Raw genomic sequence first — 15181 nt, forward strand, 5'->3', positions numbered from 1 at the left:
GTGTGCATTGTATCTTTGTGTGCAAGTGAGTGTGCAAGTGAGTGTGTGTGTGTGAGTGTGTGTGTGACTGCTGGGCCGTTCTTTCTGGAGGGTGCACCTGGGCGGGGACGAGCAGAGATGCAGGTGAGGTGCAGAAGGACCCAGAGGACCTCCTGGTTTGGCGGTGGCCTGGGTGCCTCCGTCTGCAGGGAGGAGGGAGGCAGGCCTGGCACGGAGGGGACAGCGATGCCACCTTCAGGAAGAGCAAGGGGTGGGGCTGTGGCCTGCCAGCCGCCCTCCGGGGTCGGAGAGGAAAGACGAGCCAGTGACACCAGCTCCCAGCCATCAAGCACTTACTGGGTGTCCGGCTCTGTGCTCTACTGCGGCATCAGCGCTGCTTGTCCTTGGGGCCCCGCGCGGGTTTCCTGCGCACGCCTTGCACGCTGAGCTCCCAGCCACACCTCCAGCCCAGCCCTGAGCACAAGCAGGAGGTGGAAGGCCTGACACACCCAAAGACAAAATAGAGACTAACACCCCAATTTTCCAAGCAATTCAGTATGCTCCACTTTAAATAACAAATTTCCCTGGTGCTTTTAAAATGATTCCATTTACAAAATCAATTTACACCCACCTTTTCCAGGAACACAAAGATTAGATAATGCAGGGAACAAACCAAAGTGGGTATTTTATCTCCTTGCATAATTAGCTCGATAGTTTCCTTTTACATCCCCAGAGAGGAAGCAAAGTTGTATATGGCAAGTTCTGGTCTTCCGGATGTCTGAAATCACTAATGGCAAAAGCTGAAACCTGGGGATCCTAAGAGCAAACCATTAATGGCAAACAAAGTTTGCAATGGAGAAGTGTCCACCTCTTTCCTATCCCCGTACTCCTCACCCGGGGCGGGGGGCTCGCCCCTCCTGTGTTCTTTCCCATTTGAGCAAAGCCATCAGCACCACCAATAGCTACATCTTTCTTTATATCCCTATAGATAACTCAGTGAGGTTCTCATTTCTGCATGCATTTCAGCCAATGTTATTTGTCCCCCCTTCCTTCAGCTTCTAAGCAGGAAACTAGATTCTTTGCATTTCCTCGCTTTGAGAATTTTACAAAATGCGATGCAGAAAGCTGCTCGATGGCTTTCTTTTGTAAAAGCCTAACTTTGTAGAAGAGGGGGTGCTGGGTGTTCCAGGAAGAGAGAGAAGGGAGAAGTGCTTTTGAGGACAGGGAGAGGAGGGGTGTGTTGGGGGCAGGGGTCCAGGAGCCCGGGAAGAGGCTTGCATGGGCCAGTCCACCTGTATGGGGACTTTGTGCCACCACTTGGTGGTAGGACTTAGCGGGGGCTGCTGCTTGGGCAGCTGGGGGTAGGGGGTCCCACGGTACAGGCCCCCCAGGTGGGACGAGATTCCCTGCATCCCTGATCCAGGCCAGACCCCAGTACCCCCACCTGGGGCAGTTCTTGGTTGGGTCCGGGACAGGTCTGGGCTTTAAAAGGAAGGGACAGGTCTGGGACACACCTGCCTGGGCAATCAGATAAACTGAGGCCTGGGAGCAGGATGGCAGGCGGGGTCTCCTGGCTGAGGCCCAGCTGACAGCTGACAGTGGGGATGGGCCATTTGGGGCGCACTTACCCCCAGCGGCCAGCACAGGCAGCACCGAGTAACAAAGGCCCCAGCAGGGCCAAGAGGGTGGGAGCAGGGGACTCTGCAGAGCTGGAAGAGGGTCCTTGGTGGGCACAGCCAGAAGCAGGCCAATGTCAGACTCCCCCCTGGCCCGCCCATCCCCGTGCCCCCCACAGCTCTCTCTTGCCTCACCACTAACCCCCATGGCAGCTAGAAGTGAGCCAGACTGTATTATTTTTCTCCAAATGGGGCAGCCACCCAGCAGGTGACCTTCAACTGACTGTGTTGAGTTGAACACAGAGATCAAAGGGTGAGCAGCAGCCTGGAGACGGTGGCAGGGCCACTTCAGACACCCACAGACCAGGAGAATTTTGCAGAACCCACACTCTGGGCCTCTCGTGGGGCAAACAGATACTTCCCAGGTAGCTCCCAGCTCCACCTGGGTGAAGGTATTTAATCCGTGCCCCTGAGTGGCCCTGGAAGTCCTTGCTTCTGCTACCGGATGACAGAGCTCACCCTAGGTGGATTTAACCTTTTGGGCCAGGCCCTTCTACAGCATTCAGCTACGTTGGGCTGCTTTTTCCTTTCTTTCCCTTCTTTCTCCTTTTTTGGGTAGGTGCAAAGGTTTAAGCCTCTGCCGCCAGCCCATTCCCAAATTTCACGCCAGGCCTGAAGATCTGCTTGGCTAATTCACTCAGAGCCTTATTGGGTTGCAAGCTGCCCGGACATTGCTTTGGACAAGGGCACGTCACTCTGAAATTAAATTCTTCGGTGGAGATGGGAGCCTGTCCTTGCTGCTAAAATATGAGCTTCTGTGAAAGCCTGTGCCCTCCAAGCAGATGGGATTGTCCGAGCTCTGCCGTTGAGCCTGCGGGGACACGGACAAGGAGACAGGGCTGTCCTGATATGCCGCTGACCGAGGCACGGCTCCCCCTCTCCCGCGCGCCCTCTTGGGGGAACGTATCCAGGCTTGGGGTGAGGAAGTCTGAGGTTTGAATTCTTGGCTTTGTGACCTGAGGAGTGTCCTTCGCCTGCCTGGGCCTCAGTGAGCCCTCCTGGAAGGTGGGGCCACGGCACAGGGCTGCGGTGGAGATGGACTGTGAGGTGACAGGTAGCACAGGCTTAATCCTTTGCACCCACCTCCTGCCTCTTGGGCTGACGTTCCAGCAGGAGAGACAGAAAACAATCCTCATCCTGCATGCAGAAAGTCTGGATATTCGAGGGTCTGAGGGGAAAAGGAAGGTCGAGCAGAGTGAGGGGCTGGGAGGGCAGCTGAGTAGTTGCCACATCAGATAAGGTTGCTGGGGGGCTTTGATGAAGAGGGGACATCGGAGCCAAGACTTGAAAGTGTTTTAATCACCTCCACTTCACCCTGGTGGAGAGGAAAGGATTTTGGCTCTAGGATACTGGGGTTGGCTCAACACAGGACAATGGACACTGGGCAGATGAGAGTGACAGCAGTTTAGTCATCACAAGTCCTCACAGCCCAGAGAGGACACCACGTGCCACGTGGGGCCCTGGGGGGTGGGGGTGCACGCAGGTAAGGAGGGAACCAGCAGGGGCTGTGGGAGGCGGGTGTTGTAGTGACAAGAGGCTGGGGGACCCTGCTTCCTGCAGGGCATGCGATTGTCTTGCTTGAGTAATTCCACAGACTGTCAGGGAATGGAAGCCCCTACTCAGGGATAAGCAGCACAGGGCCTGGGCCTCTGGCTAAGGGGTGTGTTTGGCTAAGGGACCTTATCCACAGGAGCAGATGGGAAGGGGGCCTGGCAGTTAGGCCATTGGGCCCTTCCAGTGTCCCCCAGGGTGTCCAGGCAGAACATCATACTGGACCTTGACTTGGGGCCTTTCACTACAGAAAGGCGTGAGAGGAGTGGCCAGGTGGGGAGCTGGGGGGAGAGCGAACAGGCAGAGGGAACCATTAGTGCAAGGCCTGAGGCAGGGCCAGTGGCCAGAGCTGAAGGAAACCATTGAAGGATTTGGGGGTTTATTCTGCATGGATGGGGAACCTCCGCTGGGTTTTGATAAAAGGGGTAGCATCCCCTGCTGTAGGGCGGTGAGGACAGAGCAGGTGGGCCGGTTAGGAGACGGCCAGGAGTGAGTTGCAAGAGGCTGGGACCGGGCTGGGGGCTCGGAGCGGTGAGAAGGAATTGGTTGCCCAATATACGTTTCAGAGTGTTTCCAGACAGATTGGAGGCGAGGTAGTGGGGGGCGGAGAGGAGTCGAGGATACCCCAGGCTTTTGGTTGGGGAGCCCGGCAGGATGGAGCGGCCATGGTCAAGGGTAGGGATGGCTATGGGAGGGGCAGGCTGTGGGTGGAAGTGGGGGCCCAGCTTTAGCCAGGCCGAGTTAAGGTGTCTATTAGGAGATCCACTCGGATATCCAAAAGGTGGTTGCATAGAAGAGGCAAGAGCTTGGGAGAAAGATCCACTCCAGGGCTGTCAAATTCAGGGGTCCTTGGGCTTGGATGGAATTTAGATCCGTGAGACTGAATGAGGTACCCCAGGGTGTGAGCTCTGATGGCGAAGAGGAGGGGCCAAGGACTGAACCTTGGAGGCCTCTAACGTTGAGAAGTCAAGGAGAAGAGAAGGAACCGGCACGGGGATCTGGGAAGGAGCTGCTTCTGGAACCGAGCCAGGAGCCATCCCAGACTGATTAAGGCGCAGGAGGGCGAGGGAAGGGCCGAGTGTACCCGACGATGAGGACGGGCTGGCTTCTGTTGGGATGCGGGAGGCTCAGCCCTGGAGGAGGAGGGGAGGCAGAGCTCCTGGGAGCGGCTGGTCAGGAAGATTGTGAAAGCTCCGAACTGGGCAAGAAAGATTATGGAGCTTCAGTGCCAGCGCACTCTTTGAGCTATTTCACAGCTCTGTAAATTGAAGAAACCTGATAATGATGCAAATCATTCTTGGCCATCGGAATGCAAACGAAGCGTGTCCAGTGGAAGGTGATGGACGATCGCCCTGTGTGTGGAGCCATTTGCCTTCATTTGCAAACTCATCTCCGCCTTCTTCATTGTGATTCCCTCACTTCTCCTTCCTAACGTCTTTCTGGTTCCTTCATTCATTGGTGAATTAAATAAAACCTTTGACACGGGTTCATTTTATATTTGCATGATTGTTACTTTACCTTTTAAAAAGAAATATCCTTTAACAAGATGCTGCAAGATGGGAGATGTGTTGGAAATGCTCTTCGGATGGGTTAAACTTCCCCCGGAGAGTGTGGATCTGACCGAGAGCACATCCCTCTCTGGAAGGCTCACCTGGGGTGGGAGGACGGAAGCAGGGGCCACCACGGGGGACCCTTGGCGTTGCCAGGAGCTTCGCCCCAGCCCGGCCCAGCCTTCCGGAGAGAGCAGCCCCGCCAGGCCCATGTGGAGTGCTCGTGCCACAGGCCTGCCTGGCTGCACTGCCATTGTTCACCCCAAGCTTCACTGAAGTGTGCTCCTCCTCTGCACCCAGAAGTGCCCAAGCAGGCCTCAGTTTGATTTACTTATTCATCCGACTGCAGCCCTGCAGAAAGTGGGGCCGCCCCAGGGCCCTGTAGGAGGCCAGGGGAGCAGCATTTTCCAGGCACAGTTGATGCTGTGTTCTCCGGATTTGGGCCTGAGAGAAGCTCCAGGGACTGAGGCTAGTCTCTCCACACAAGGGAATATTACTCAGCCATAAAAAAGAATGATGTTCTGATCCATGCTACGATATGGATGAACCCTGAAGACATGTTAAGTGAAATAAGCCAGACTCAAAAGGACAAATATTGTAGGATTCCATGTTCCAGTTTGCTAATGCTGCCATTTTGCAAAACACCAGAAATGGATGGGCTTTTATAAAGGAGGTTTATTTGGTTACAAAGTTACAGTCTTAAGGCCACAAAGTGTCCAAGGTAAGGCATCAACAATAGGGTACCTTCACTGGAGGATGGCCACTGGCATCCGGAAAACCTCTGTTAGCTTGGAAGGCACGTAGCTGGTGTCTGCTTGCTCTCAGGTTGTGTTTCAAAACGATGTTCTCCAAAATGTTGCTCTTGGGGCGTTTTGTCCTCTCTTAGCTGCAGCTCCTCTCCAAAATGTCACTCTTAGCTGCTCTCTGCGTCTGGGCCTGTGTGGCTCTTTTCAAAGTACTCCAGTGAGTACCTTCAAAGTACTCCAATAAAGACCCACCTTGAATGAGTGGGGCACCACCTCCCTAGAAATGATCCAGTGAAAGGTCTCACCCACAGTTGATTGAGTCACATCTCCATGGAAACACTGAACCAATAAGTTCCAACTTAATCAACATTGATACATCTGCCCCCAGAAGATTGCGTCACAGAATACGGTTTTTCTGGGGGACATAATATATACAGATCAGCACATTCCACTTGTATAAAATCTCTAAATAGGCAAATCCCTAAGGACAGAGAGTAGATTAGAAGTTACCAGGGCTGGGGGGTGGGGTGGGGGTGGGGATGGGGAGTTAATGCTTAACAGAGGTTTTGTTTGGGGGTGGGAGAATGGAAAAGTTTTAGTAATGGAAGGTGGTGATGGTGACATTGTAAAAGTAATTAATGCCACTGAATTGTACACTTAAAAATGGTTAAAAATGGCAAATTTTATGTCATATATATGTTGCCACAATAAAATAAAAATAAAACATAAATACGAAACAAAAAAGAAAAAAAATGATCGGGTGCTCTCCCTAATCCATGGGAGGTTCGCCCTGGGGCCAGAGGGAGATGAACTGCTGCTGTGAGCCCCCCACCCCATTCCTCTTTTCCAGCCTCTGCTCGGTCTCTGCTGGCCACGTGTCTGCAGACACCAGCTGGAGGCAGAGAGACGGTGCATTCAAAACATCTAGAACGGGGCATGTGCTGGAGAGACGCCTGCTCCATGTTGGTGGCCACTGTGGCCGAGCCCACGCCTGTGCTCTTTGGGGTCCTACAGTGGGGACGGACACAGGGAGACTTCCCCAAAGGTTACTACCACCCCCTCCCGCCACTTTCACCTTGTCTGCTGTCGCACCTAGTCACCACTTGGTTGGAATCTGCTGTGTGGGAGACCCTGCCTGGGACAGGTGATGATGTTCAGCAGTGGGGGAGGTGTGGCGTGCTCAAGGCCGTGAAGGGCATTGGCCAAGGTCATGAAGATTGGCCAAGGTCGCAGAGGACATTGGCCAAGGTCACGGAGGTCAGTGGCCAAGGTCGTGGAGGACATTGGCCAAGGTCGCAGAGGAGATTGGCCAAGGTCGCGAAAGAGATTGGCCAAGGTTGCAGAGGAGATTGGCCAAGGTCGTGGAGGACACTGGCCATGAGCTGAGCTGCTCCCAGGCCCTGCCTCCGTGGCTGCTCTCTCATCACAGGCACACGAATGCCTCAGGGTAACAGCCTCCAAAGAGGGGGTCAGGCCATGGTATAAGGAGTGGGACTGGGGGTGGAGAGGGGGCACCTGAGGCTGGGCAACGACGGCTACTACTAAAACCGATGGCCCAAGGACATCTGAAGTTACAGGTGAACCAGCCCATCTTACTTTCCTGCTGCTGCTGCATCAAAGCCCCACAAAGCAGGTGTTTGAAACAATGGACGTTTATTCTCTCGCAGGTCTGGAGGCTGGAAGTCTGAGCTCCAGGCGTCAGCAGGGCCCTGCTCCCTTCCTGGTCTCTTCCGGCTTCTGGCGGCTCCTGGGAATCCTTGGCGCTCCTTGGCGTGTAGATGCATCACCCCAGGCTCTGCCTCCTCCTCTGTGTGTGCGTCCTCTCCGCTTCCATAAGGACACGACTCATTGGATTTAGGGTCCCACCCCCCATCCATCAGGACCCCATCTTAACTTACATCTCTAAAGACCCTAATTCCAAATAAGGTCTCATTCTGGGTTCTGGATGGACCTGAATGTTGAGGGACCCTCTTCAACCCACCTCAGCCCTTTGGGGCAGTGAGCCGGCACCATCCCATCTCCAAGCTCTGTCACGAAAGTCCTGGGAAGGGAGAGGGTGTCCAGCGTGGCGACCACGTCAGCGTAGCAGGATGTGCGTGGGCAGTGCCATGGGCTCCGGGACAGACACTCTGGTTCTCGATGAGGAAGTGACCCTGCGGTTGAGATATAAGTTGCAAATACAAGCCAGCCAATAGCACACATCCATTTTTAATCAAACAAGAAAAACAACATTCTGCACCATGAGCTCATTTTTCACTAAATAAGGAATAGACCAAACATCCAAGACGGGGAAAATAAGTCAACTATTAGCCGACCAGCTAGGTCCCTCCAGACATGAGTCAACATTAAAATAGCCATTCACATACTTTATGCAAATTTTAATCTCTGGCTATTAGTCTGTAGATCGGTGACGCTTTGGTTCTTCATTGAGCCATTCAGAGCCGCGTTGGGTGGGAAAGAAGTTTGGTGAGATGGGCCTGGTCTGTTTACTCGTAACCACTGCCCAGTGGTCTGTTAAGAGCCTCTGCCCTGTAGCCCTTACCATACAGAGATTTTTCTCTGAACAGAGTCAGTCCATGTGAGCCTCCAGCAAAGGACATTGTGTTTGGGGAGGTTGGTGAACCCAGGGGCCTGGGGGCCCAGGACACAGTGGGCTCCGTGTGTCCCCGCTTAGCCTCTCTGAGCATCAGGTGTGCTCACTGGCAACTTGGGAATGCAAACAGCAACCCCCTCGAGGGCTGCTCTAAGGGTGAAGGGCCCCCCTTTGTGGGCTGAGCCCCATGCCTGGCCCTCGTCAGCACTCGGGGAACATCGGCCACTGTCGTCATCAGCACGCGTTGGATGAAAGTGCAAACGGGCATTATTTTGAGATTATCAGCAGTAGGGGGTGGGCCTTCACTTCCTGAGGGGCAGCCTTCCGCCTTGCAGACTCCTGGGATGTGGAGGGATGTGGGGGGACGTGGAGGGATGTGAGTGGACACGAGTGGATGTTGGGGGATGTGGGTTATTGAAAGTGAACACGGCAGGCTGTGCTCTCAGAGCATTTAACCCTCACCACACAACCAAGATTACAGTTCTGACTTTTCCCTGCTCTTTAAAGTAAATAACCAATTCACACCCTGAGAACTTACAGATTGGTGGGTTATAAATACATCAATTTGTTTGAGGCCGTTGGGGAGGAAAATGACATTTTTAGCATCGAGCAAGGGCTGAGTCACTGTCCTGAGGTATGTAACTGAGCAGCTCCTTTGAGGGGGTCAGATTTAACTTGGGAACAGAATTAGTAGGATTCGTGATAGAGCTGTTACGCTCACACACACACACATGCACACACACATGCAAAATCAGTTCTAAGGGAGGTTATGGCTCATTTTATTTAAGGGTTTTCCAAAAGTGTAAGATGTGCTTTTGGAAGTAGGGGTTTGGGAGTCTTGAGGCGTCTCTGCGAAGGCGTCTTGAGGTGTCCCTTTCTGGGAGCGAGCGCTGCAGCCCGTCGGGTGGGGTTTGTCATATTCCGATGGCACCCGATAGATGGCCGAGTGCACGGAACGCCTGGGCCTCCAGCTCAGGTGTCCCTTCCGGTTAAATGCAACAGATTCAGGACTCCCCAAGTCCCAGTAAGTTCCTCTTATCATTCCACCATTTCGTTGAAGACAGCAGATCAAAACAAGTCTGGTCGGACAAATTGATGTACAGGAAGCACTGACAAGAGAAGCCCGTGAAATATTTGCAGGACTTTAAGCCCACCTGCTACGCTGTGATTAAAGAGGAATATAATCCGAAAGTTTCTAACTCTGATTGGGAGAAGAGGCAGAGGGACATGGAAGAGGGGCCCGTTCTACAACGCGAGGTTGTGGATCTCGGGCCGTGGAGGGCTCGGTGGGGGCCTGGCAGGAGGGATACTGTGTCCTGTCTGGGGCTTCTGGGGTGGGAGACCTGGGGGTCCTCAAGGAGAGTCCACCATTGCCAGCAATAGCTTTCTCATCTGTTCGTGAGCGTGAGAGTGGCCTGGCTGCCAAAACGATGGGGGTATTGGGGGTAAGCCGAGGAGAGGGCGCTTTGGAGATGTTCGGGTCACCGGACATGGGCACTGGCCACAATGTCAGGGGGCTTCTGGGCTGCCTGTTTGCCCCGGGCTTTCTGTCCATCTGTCTTCCTGACGTCCTCATCCGCCTTCCCCTAAGAGAGATTGACTTCTGAGACTGAGGTTGTGTCTCTGACAAAGGCTACTTGGAAAGAAAAAAAACAGCTGATTCTGGGCCTGATGGCTTTTTCTTGGCTTGACTTTTTTTTTTTTTTTTTTTTTTAATTTTATTGTAGTAATACATATAACTTAAAATTTGCCATTTAAAACTTTTCTCAGGGCATGATTCAGTGGCATTAATTGCATTCACAATGTTGTGCTGACATCACCACCATCTGATCCCCAAACTTTTTCATCCCACTCACTGAAATTCTGTCCCCTTACACACTATCTCCCCTTCCTGCCCCTCCCAACATCTACTCTACTTTCGCTTCATCCAGAAGGTTCATACGAGTGGAATCGTACAATATTTGTCTTTTCTTGTCTGGTTTCTTTCACTCGGCATAGTGTCTTCAAGCTTCATGCAGGTTGTGGCACGGATCCGGATTTCATTCCTTTTTATGGCTGAATGACATTCCGGGGTCCGGATAGACCACACTTTGTTTATCCGTTCATCTGTTGATGGACGCTTGGGTTTTCCCCCACCCTTTGGCTCTTGTGAATAATGTTGCTAACTTGGCTTGTTTATTGGGGAGGAAGGTTTGAATGGAGTCAATAACCAGTGGTTCCAATGAATTCAACTTTAGTTTTCAAAATAACTAGTAGCAGAATTGAAGCTACCTTCTCCCCATTCCTCCCCCAAAACAAGCCCTAATTCTTCCCATTCTAGCCCTGCCAGGGCTTTTGATTGTCTACTCTTGTGGCCTCAGTTTCCCACGCTAGTTTCCGGGGCCTTGTGGGGTTGAGTCCCGCCAGGCATGACAGTGAGATCCTTTGCCGCCGAAGGAGACAGGCACTAACCCCGGTGCAGCTGTAGCTCTGTAACACGTTAGCCAGGGGCCCAGAATTCCTGGGTCCTCTGATGAGCTTCAAAATATTCCACTCAGATTTATTTCAGGTGTGGATTTTGTTTCTTTCCTACAGCGTTACCAGTCGGTGAAGACTTATGTCGCCAGGGTAATTTTTTCTACTCCTGCTCAAGCGAGATGCAGTGAGGAAAGGCATGAAATCTTCAATTTGGGAAATGCAAGAGCATAAATTCTAAAGTGTAGCACCCGCCGATGCGCAGAGGTCCCAGGGGAAGGTTGTGGAAGAATTCTATAAAGTTTTAATAGCTCAGGACCCAAGGCAGCAGACTTAAATGCAAGCCTGGGGACTAAGTCTTTTCTCGAGGTTACAAAATGTGGAGGAAACTCTGCATCCACTCGATGGTTCCTTGGGCTACTGGCCAGAACGTGGATGCTCTGAAATTCCAGACCAGGCCTGAGCCCTTCTGGCCTCATCAGAGGAGATGGAGCCTTTTGTGGGACATGCCGGAGACAGTGCTTGCCGCGTAGCTGCAGGACCTGAGCAAAAGGAAATAAAATGCAGAACGGAAAATTTTGACTTCTGAGCGAGGTGCATGAAATTCATCCTGATTGTGCCTCATCAATTATCATCAAGGAAGGCTTTTCCTCCCCCTTCCTCTGAAGTGCAGTTGAGTGGGGCTGTTGGGCACGGGCCTCTTGTCCTTGGCAGCCATGCCAACAATCTACCTTTTTAAAAAATTTTTTTCTTTTTCTTTTTAATAATGTATGACCTTTCTGTACTTGTGGTTCTGTTCAGGGAACCTACACAAGGCTAAGTTAGTAATTGGGTGGTGGCTTCTTCTCGTAAAGCCAGAAAGAGACAGATGCTGAGACTGGGGAGTTGGGGGGTGGGGTGGGGGCTCCCCTGTCAAGGGAGGGGACAGCTTGGCAGGGGTCTCGTGCTGGTTCCAGCCCTCCACCATGAGACACCGATGACCGGTCTCCTCTTGCGCGACTAAACTTGCCTCTCTGGGGACGGGCCCACCAGAAAAGCCACAGTTAGCTACAAACCTGGTGGCATTGGCTGCACCCCCCACCCCTGCAGGGCCAGCACCCTCTGACCTGGCTGTAGACTGGGCACTGTGCTTTTCCTTTGCTGCGGGAACTTGGGGAAGTTACTTAACCTCTCTGGGTTTAGTTTCCTAAAACCAACATATGTATTTTTTCAGGCCCTGTGCCGAATGCTTTCTATACATTACCTGGTTTGTATAATATAATTCCTCTTGGGTGAGGTGGGGTTAATGACAGTACCCCCCCCATAAGAGTTTGGGGGACCCATCATGAGATAATGCTCTGAAGCTGCTTGTGAACTTCTGCTGGTTTACAGTCCAGCTGGGTGGAGAAGAACAGGTGTTTGGCGATGCAAGGTAAGTGCCGTCAGAGGCACCATCAGATCCTCTCATGGGGCACCTCACAGGAGCTCTGGGTAGGGAGAGAGATGTCACCTGGGTTGGAGGAGTCTAGGAAAGCTTCCTGGAAGAGGTGGCATTCGAACATGGCAGGAGAAGGTCCTGTCACCTCAGTATTATCCCTGTAAGTCTTTTCCCACTTCCAGGGGAGAGGCCACTGGTGGAGCTGCCGTGGGAGCTTGGCTCTGCTGACATCTCACTCCCCTGGGTACCGGGGCCCAGTGCTGTGAACTTGACCACTGGGTGAGCATTTAGGCTTTGCTCATCTTTGTTTTCCTAGCACGGCGCTAAGCATTCGCAGAATGGATGCTGTGGTTTTTTCATCTGTCTTCATAAATACTGGAGTATTCAGTTGCTCCCCAAAGCTTTCTTCTCCCTACTCAAAGCCAGACCGAGGGACCCAATGGCCCCAGAGACCCTCAAAAATGGTCCTTAGGAGGGTGCTTCAAAGTCCTGCATCCTGGGAAGAGCCTCCCTGAAGCTGCGATTAAAGGAAGCTCCCCCAGGGCATTAGCCAGGCTGGCCTGCGAGGGGCCCCAGGTCAGCCCGGCGTCAGGCTGCAGCCCGGGCCGGATTCACCTCCGGCTCCGGCTCTTCGTGTGACTCTCATGCAGCCCTTGGCCAGCAGGATTGGAGACCCTGTTTGTGTCTTGTACAGAGCAGGTCCTCCGGCAGTGATGGCGCATGTGAACAAATGAATGGGGGAACGTTTGTCTATCGCAGGCTCTGTCCCCTTGCTTCAGAGCGCCGCAACGTCAGAGCTCATTGTCTCTGCACAAACATCGGGGAGCTTTGTGAGCTGAGAGACACCCCTCACGGACATGCTCTGGTCCCCCTCTTTCCATCAGACAAGGAAAATATTCCCACACTCATTCCTAGGAGGAATCAGGAGCTCCCAGTTCCTTCCATCTGCCATCGGAGGCCGGTGTGGCCAGAGGACTTCCCGTTGTTCAGTTAACCCCCATGCTGGTGGCAAGTCACCCACTCCCACCTCTTATGTCCTCAGCTTCAGGCGCCCCAAAGCCACCACACTGACCAGAAAGCAGGGGCATAAATGAGCCCAAAGACTGTAGCTCCAAGTGCACGTGCCCAAACTACCTCTCCCAAACGTTGGAGGAGCCCCGAGGCAGTGGGTCCCCGGCTTCTCCGTCCTGACTTGGGGTGACTCTGTGGACGTACCCCTCCCTCGTGGGCAGCCTCCACGGAAGAAGAGCTCTCCTCGTGGCAATCGAGGTCTTTGGACCTCCCCGCCGGTGGGTGGGGTTCCCGGCCGTGATGTATTTGTAGAGATGCTGTAGCGGGGCCAACTGCTTGGCAGCTGCTGGGATCTCTAATCTGAAGAGATTTGGGACATAATGGCCTGCAGCACCGGCTCAAGCGAGATGACGTCCAGACAAGCTTGGTCACGCTCTGTCCACATCGCACATGTGGGCATCCGAATGTGCCAGCTTTCCTGCTAGGAATGCGATCATCAAAACAAAACAAATACACACACACACACACAAACCAACTCAGAAACAGTATTGAGCGTTGTTCTGACTGTGTGCTGCGTTCTGCAGAGAAAGTGCAATTCTCTCTTCCTTTCATCAGCACCCAGAGAGGTGGGGTGGAAAGGAACGGGCTTGAGGCACTGCACCCCCATTTCTGGAGTGTTCCGTACTCCACGGGCTTGTTCACACGTTAAAAGCAATGTGTGTAGTTATGGATCCAAATCCATTTGAATGTCTTTATCTCATTCTGTTTTCACTGTGGGTTGAACTGATCCCACCTTCCCCTTGGCCTGTTCCCATCCTCACCCCCTCAGGGCCGGCTCCTGCTTCCTGCTTCCTCTCCACCTCGTTTATTTTCTTTAAAACGCATCACCAGGTGGGTTTCTAGATTACACCTGAGATGGGGAGCCCCAGGAGGCAGGGGTCTTGCCTGTCTTTTCTCTGTTGCGCCCCCAGCGCCTGGCAGGTGGTCAGCACACAGTAGGAGTCTAATCAGTGTTTGCTCAGTGTCCACGCCGTCCTCCTACCTGGCCTCGCTGTCTCTGGCCTCAGCCCTTTCATCCGCCTCCTTAGGCCGCCACCTGATTCTTTGTCCAGGTGACAGGTGTAGGAAAAGGGCTCTTACCTCCGGCCCCCGTTTCTCGGCTCCCCTGCAGGACTCCATGTTCAGGTTAGACTGGACGGGCTGCTCTCCCCTAACCCAGCCAGGCCCTTAGACAACCCCCTCGACCTGTCCTTGCCTGGTCCTGTGGCCTGTTCTGCCCACACGCTCCAAGGTGCCACGTACAAAAAAGGGCTCTAACTCTTGGGCAAAAACATCGTTTGCCTCATCCTCATCGAAGGTGGGTCTCACATAAAGCAAGACTTTCTCTTAAGACTTGCCAAGAACATAATGTAGCACAATACGATCTTGTTGTTACTGTTACTTGAATGAAGCTGCAAGGAGTTGAAAAAGAAATCTGTTTTTCATCTAGTGAAGAAAAGAAATCCAATAACAGGCAGCTCAGCCATTTGCACATCCGGATCCTTTTACCACAAATGGTCCGGCCCAAGCCCAGACATCCCGCTGTCTCCACTCTAGAGGGATCAGCGCCGGAGCCGAGTGAAATTCCAGGCGGGGTTGGGGTGGGGGGCAGAGCTCTCCCCGGCTTCCTGGAAGTGAGGTCACGCAATGCGACTTGATATCGGGCAGCAGCTGAAAGTGGCCGGGAACCTGGCGATCGCTCAGTGGACTCGGTGCCAAGAGGCTCGGCGGGCAGACGGGCACCCGGAGGGCAAGCGGCTGCAGGCAGGACGGACGCTTTCCAGGAGGACAGTGCCTCAAATCAGCTCAATAGTCCATCCGAAGGAAGTGTTCTGAAATCCATCTAGTCATTCCCTCTTTGGGTTTTCTTTTCTTTCCTTTCCTTCCTTCCTTCCTTCCTTTTTAATTTTTAAACTAACAGACTTTATTTGTTAGAGAAGTTAAAGGTTTACAGAAAAATTGAGCAGAAAGTCCCCCCTGATGCTCACAGCGTCTCTTAATATTAACGCCCCACATTTGTGGGGTGCATCTGTGATAATCAATGAGCCACTGTTGATGCATTATTAGTCACTGAAGTCCACAGTTCACAGTGGGGTTCGCTCCGTGTTTGCAGTTTTTTGGGTTTTGACAAACATGTAAAGTCGCATATCCACCATGACGGCGCT

The sequence above is a fragment of the Choloepus didactylus genome, chromosome 21 (genome assembly GCF_015220235.1).
Source record: "Choloepus didactylus isolate mChoDid1 chromosome 21, mChoDid1.pri, whole genome shotgun sequence".
In the NCBI taxonomy this organism is placed as follows: Eukaryota; Metazoa; Chordata; class Mammalia; order Pilosa; family Megalonychidae; genus Choloepus; species Choloepus didactylus.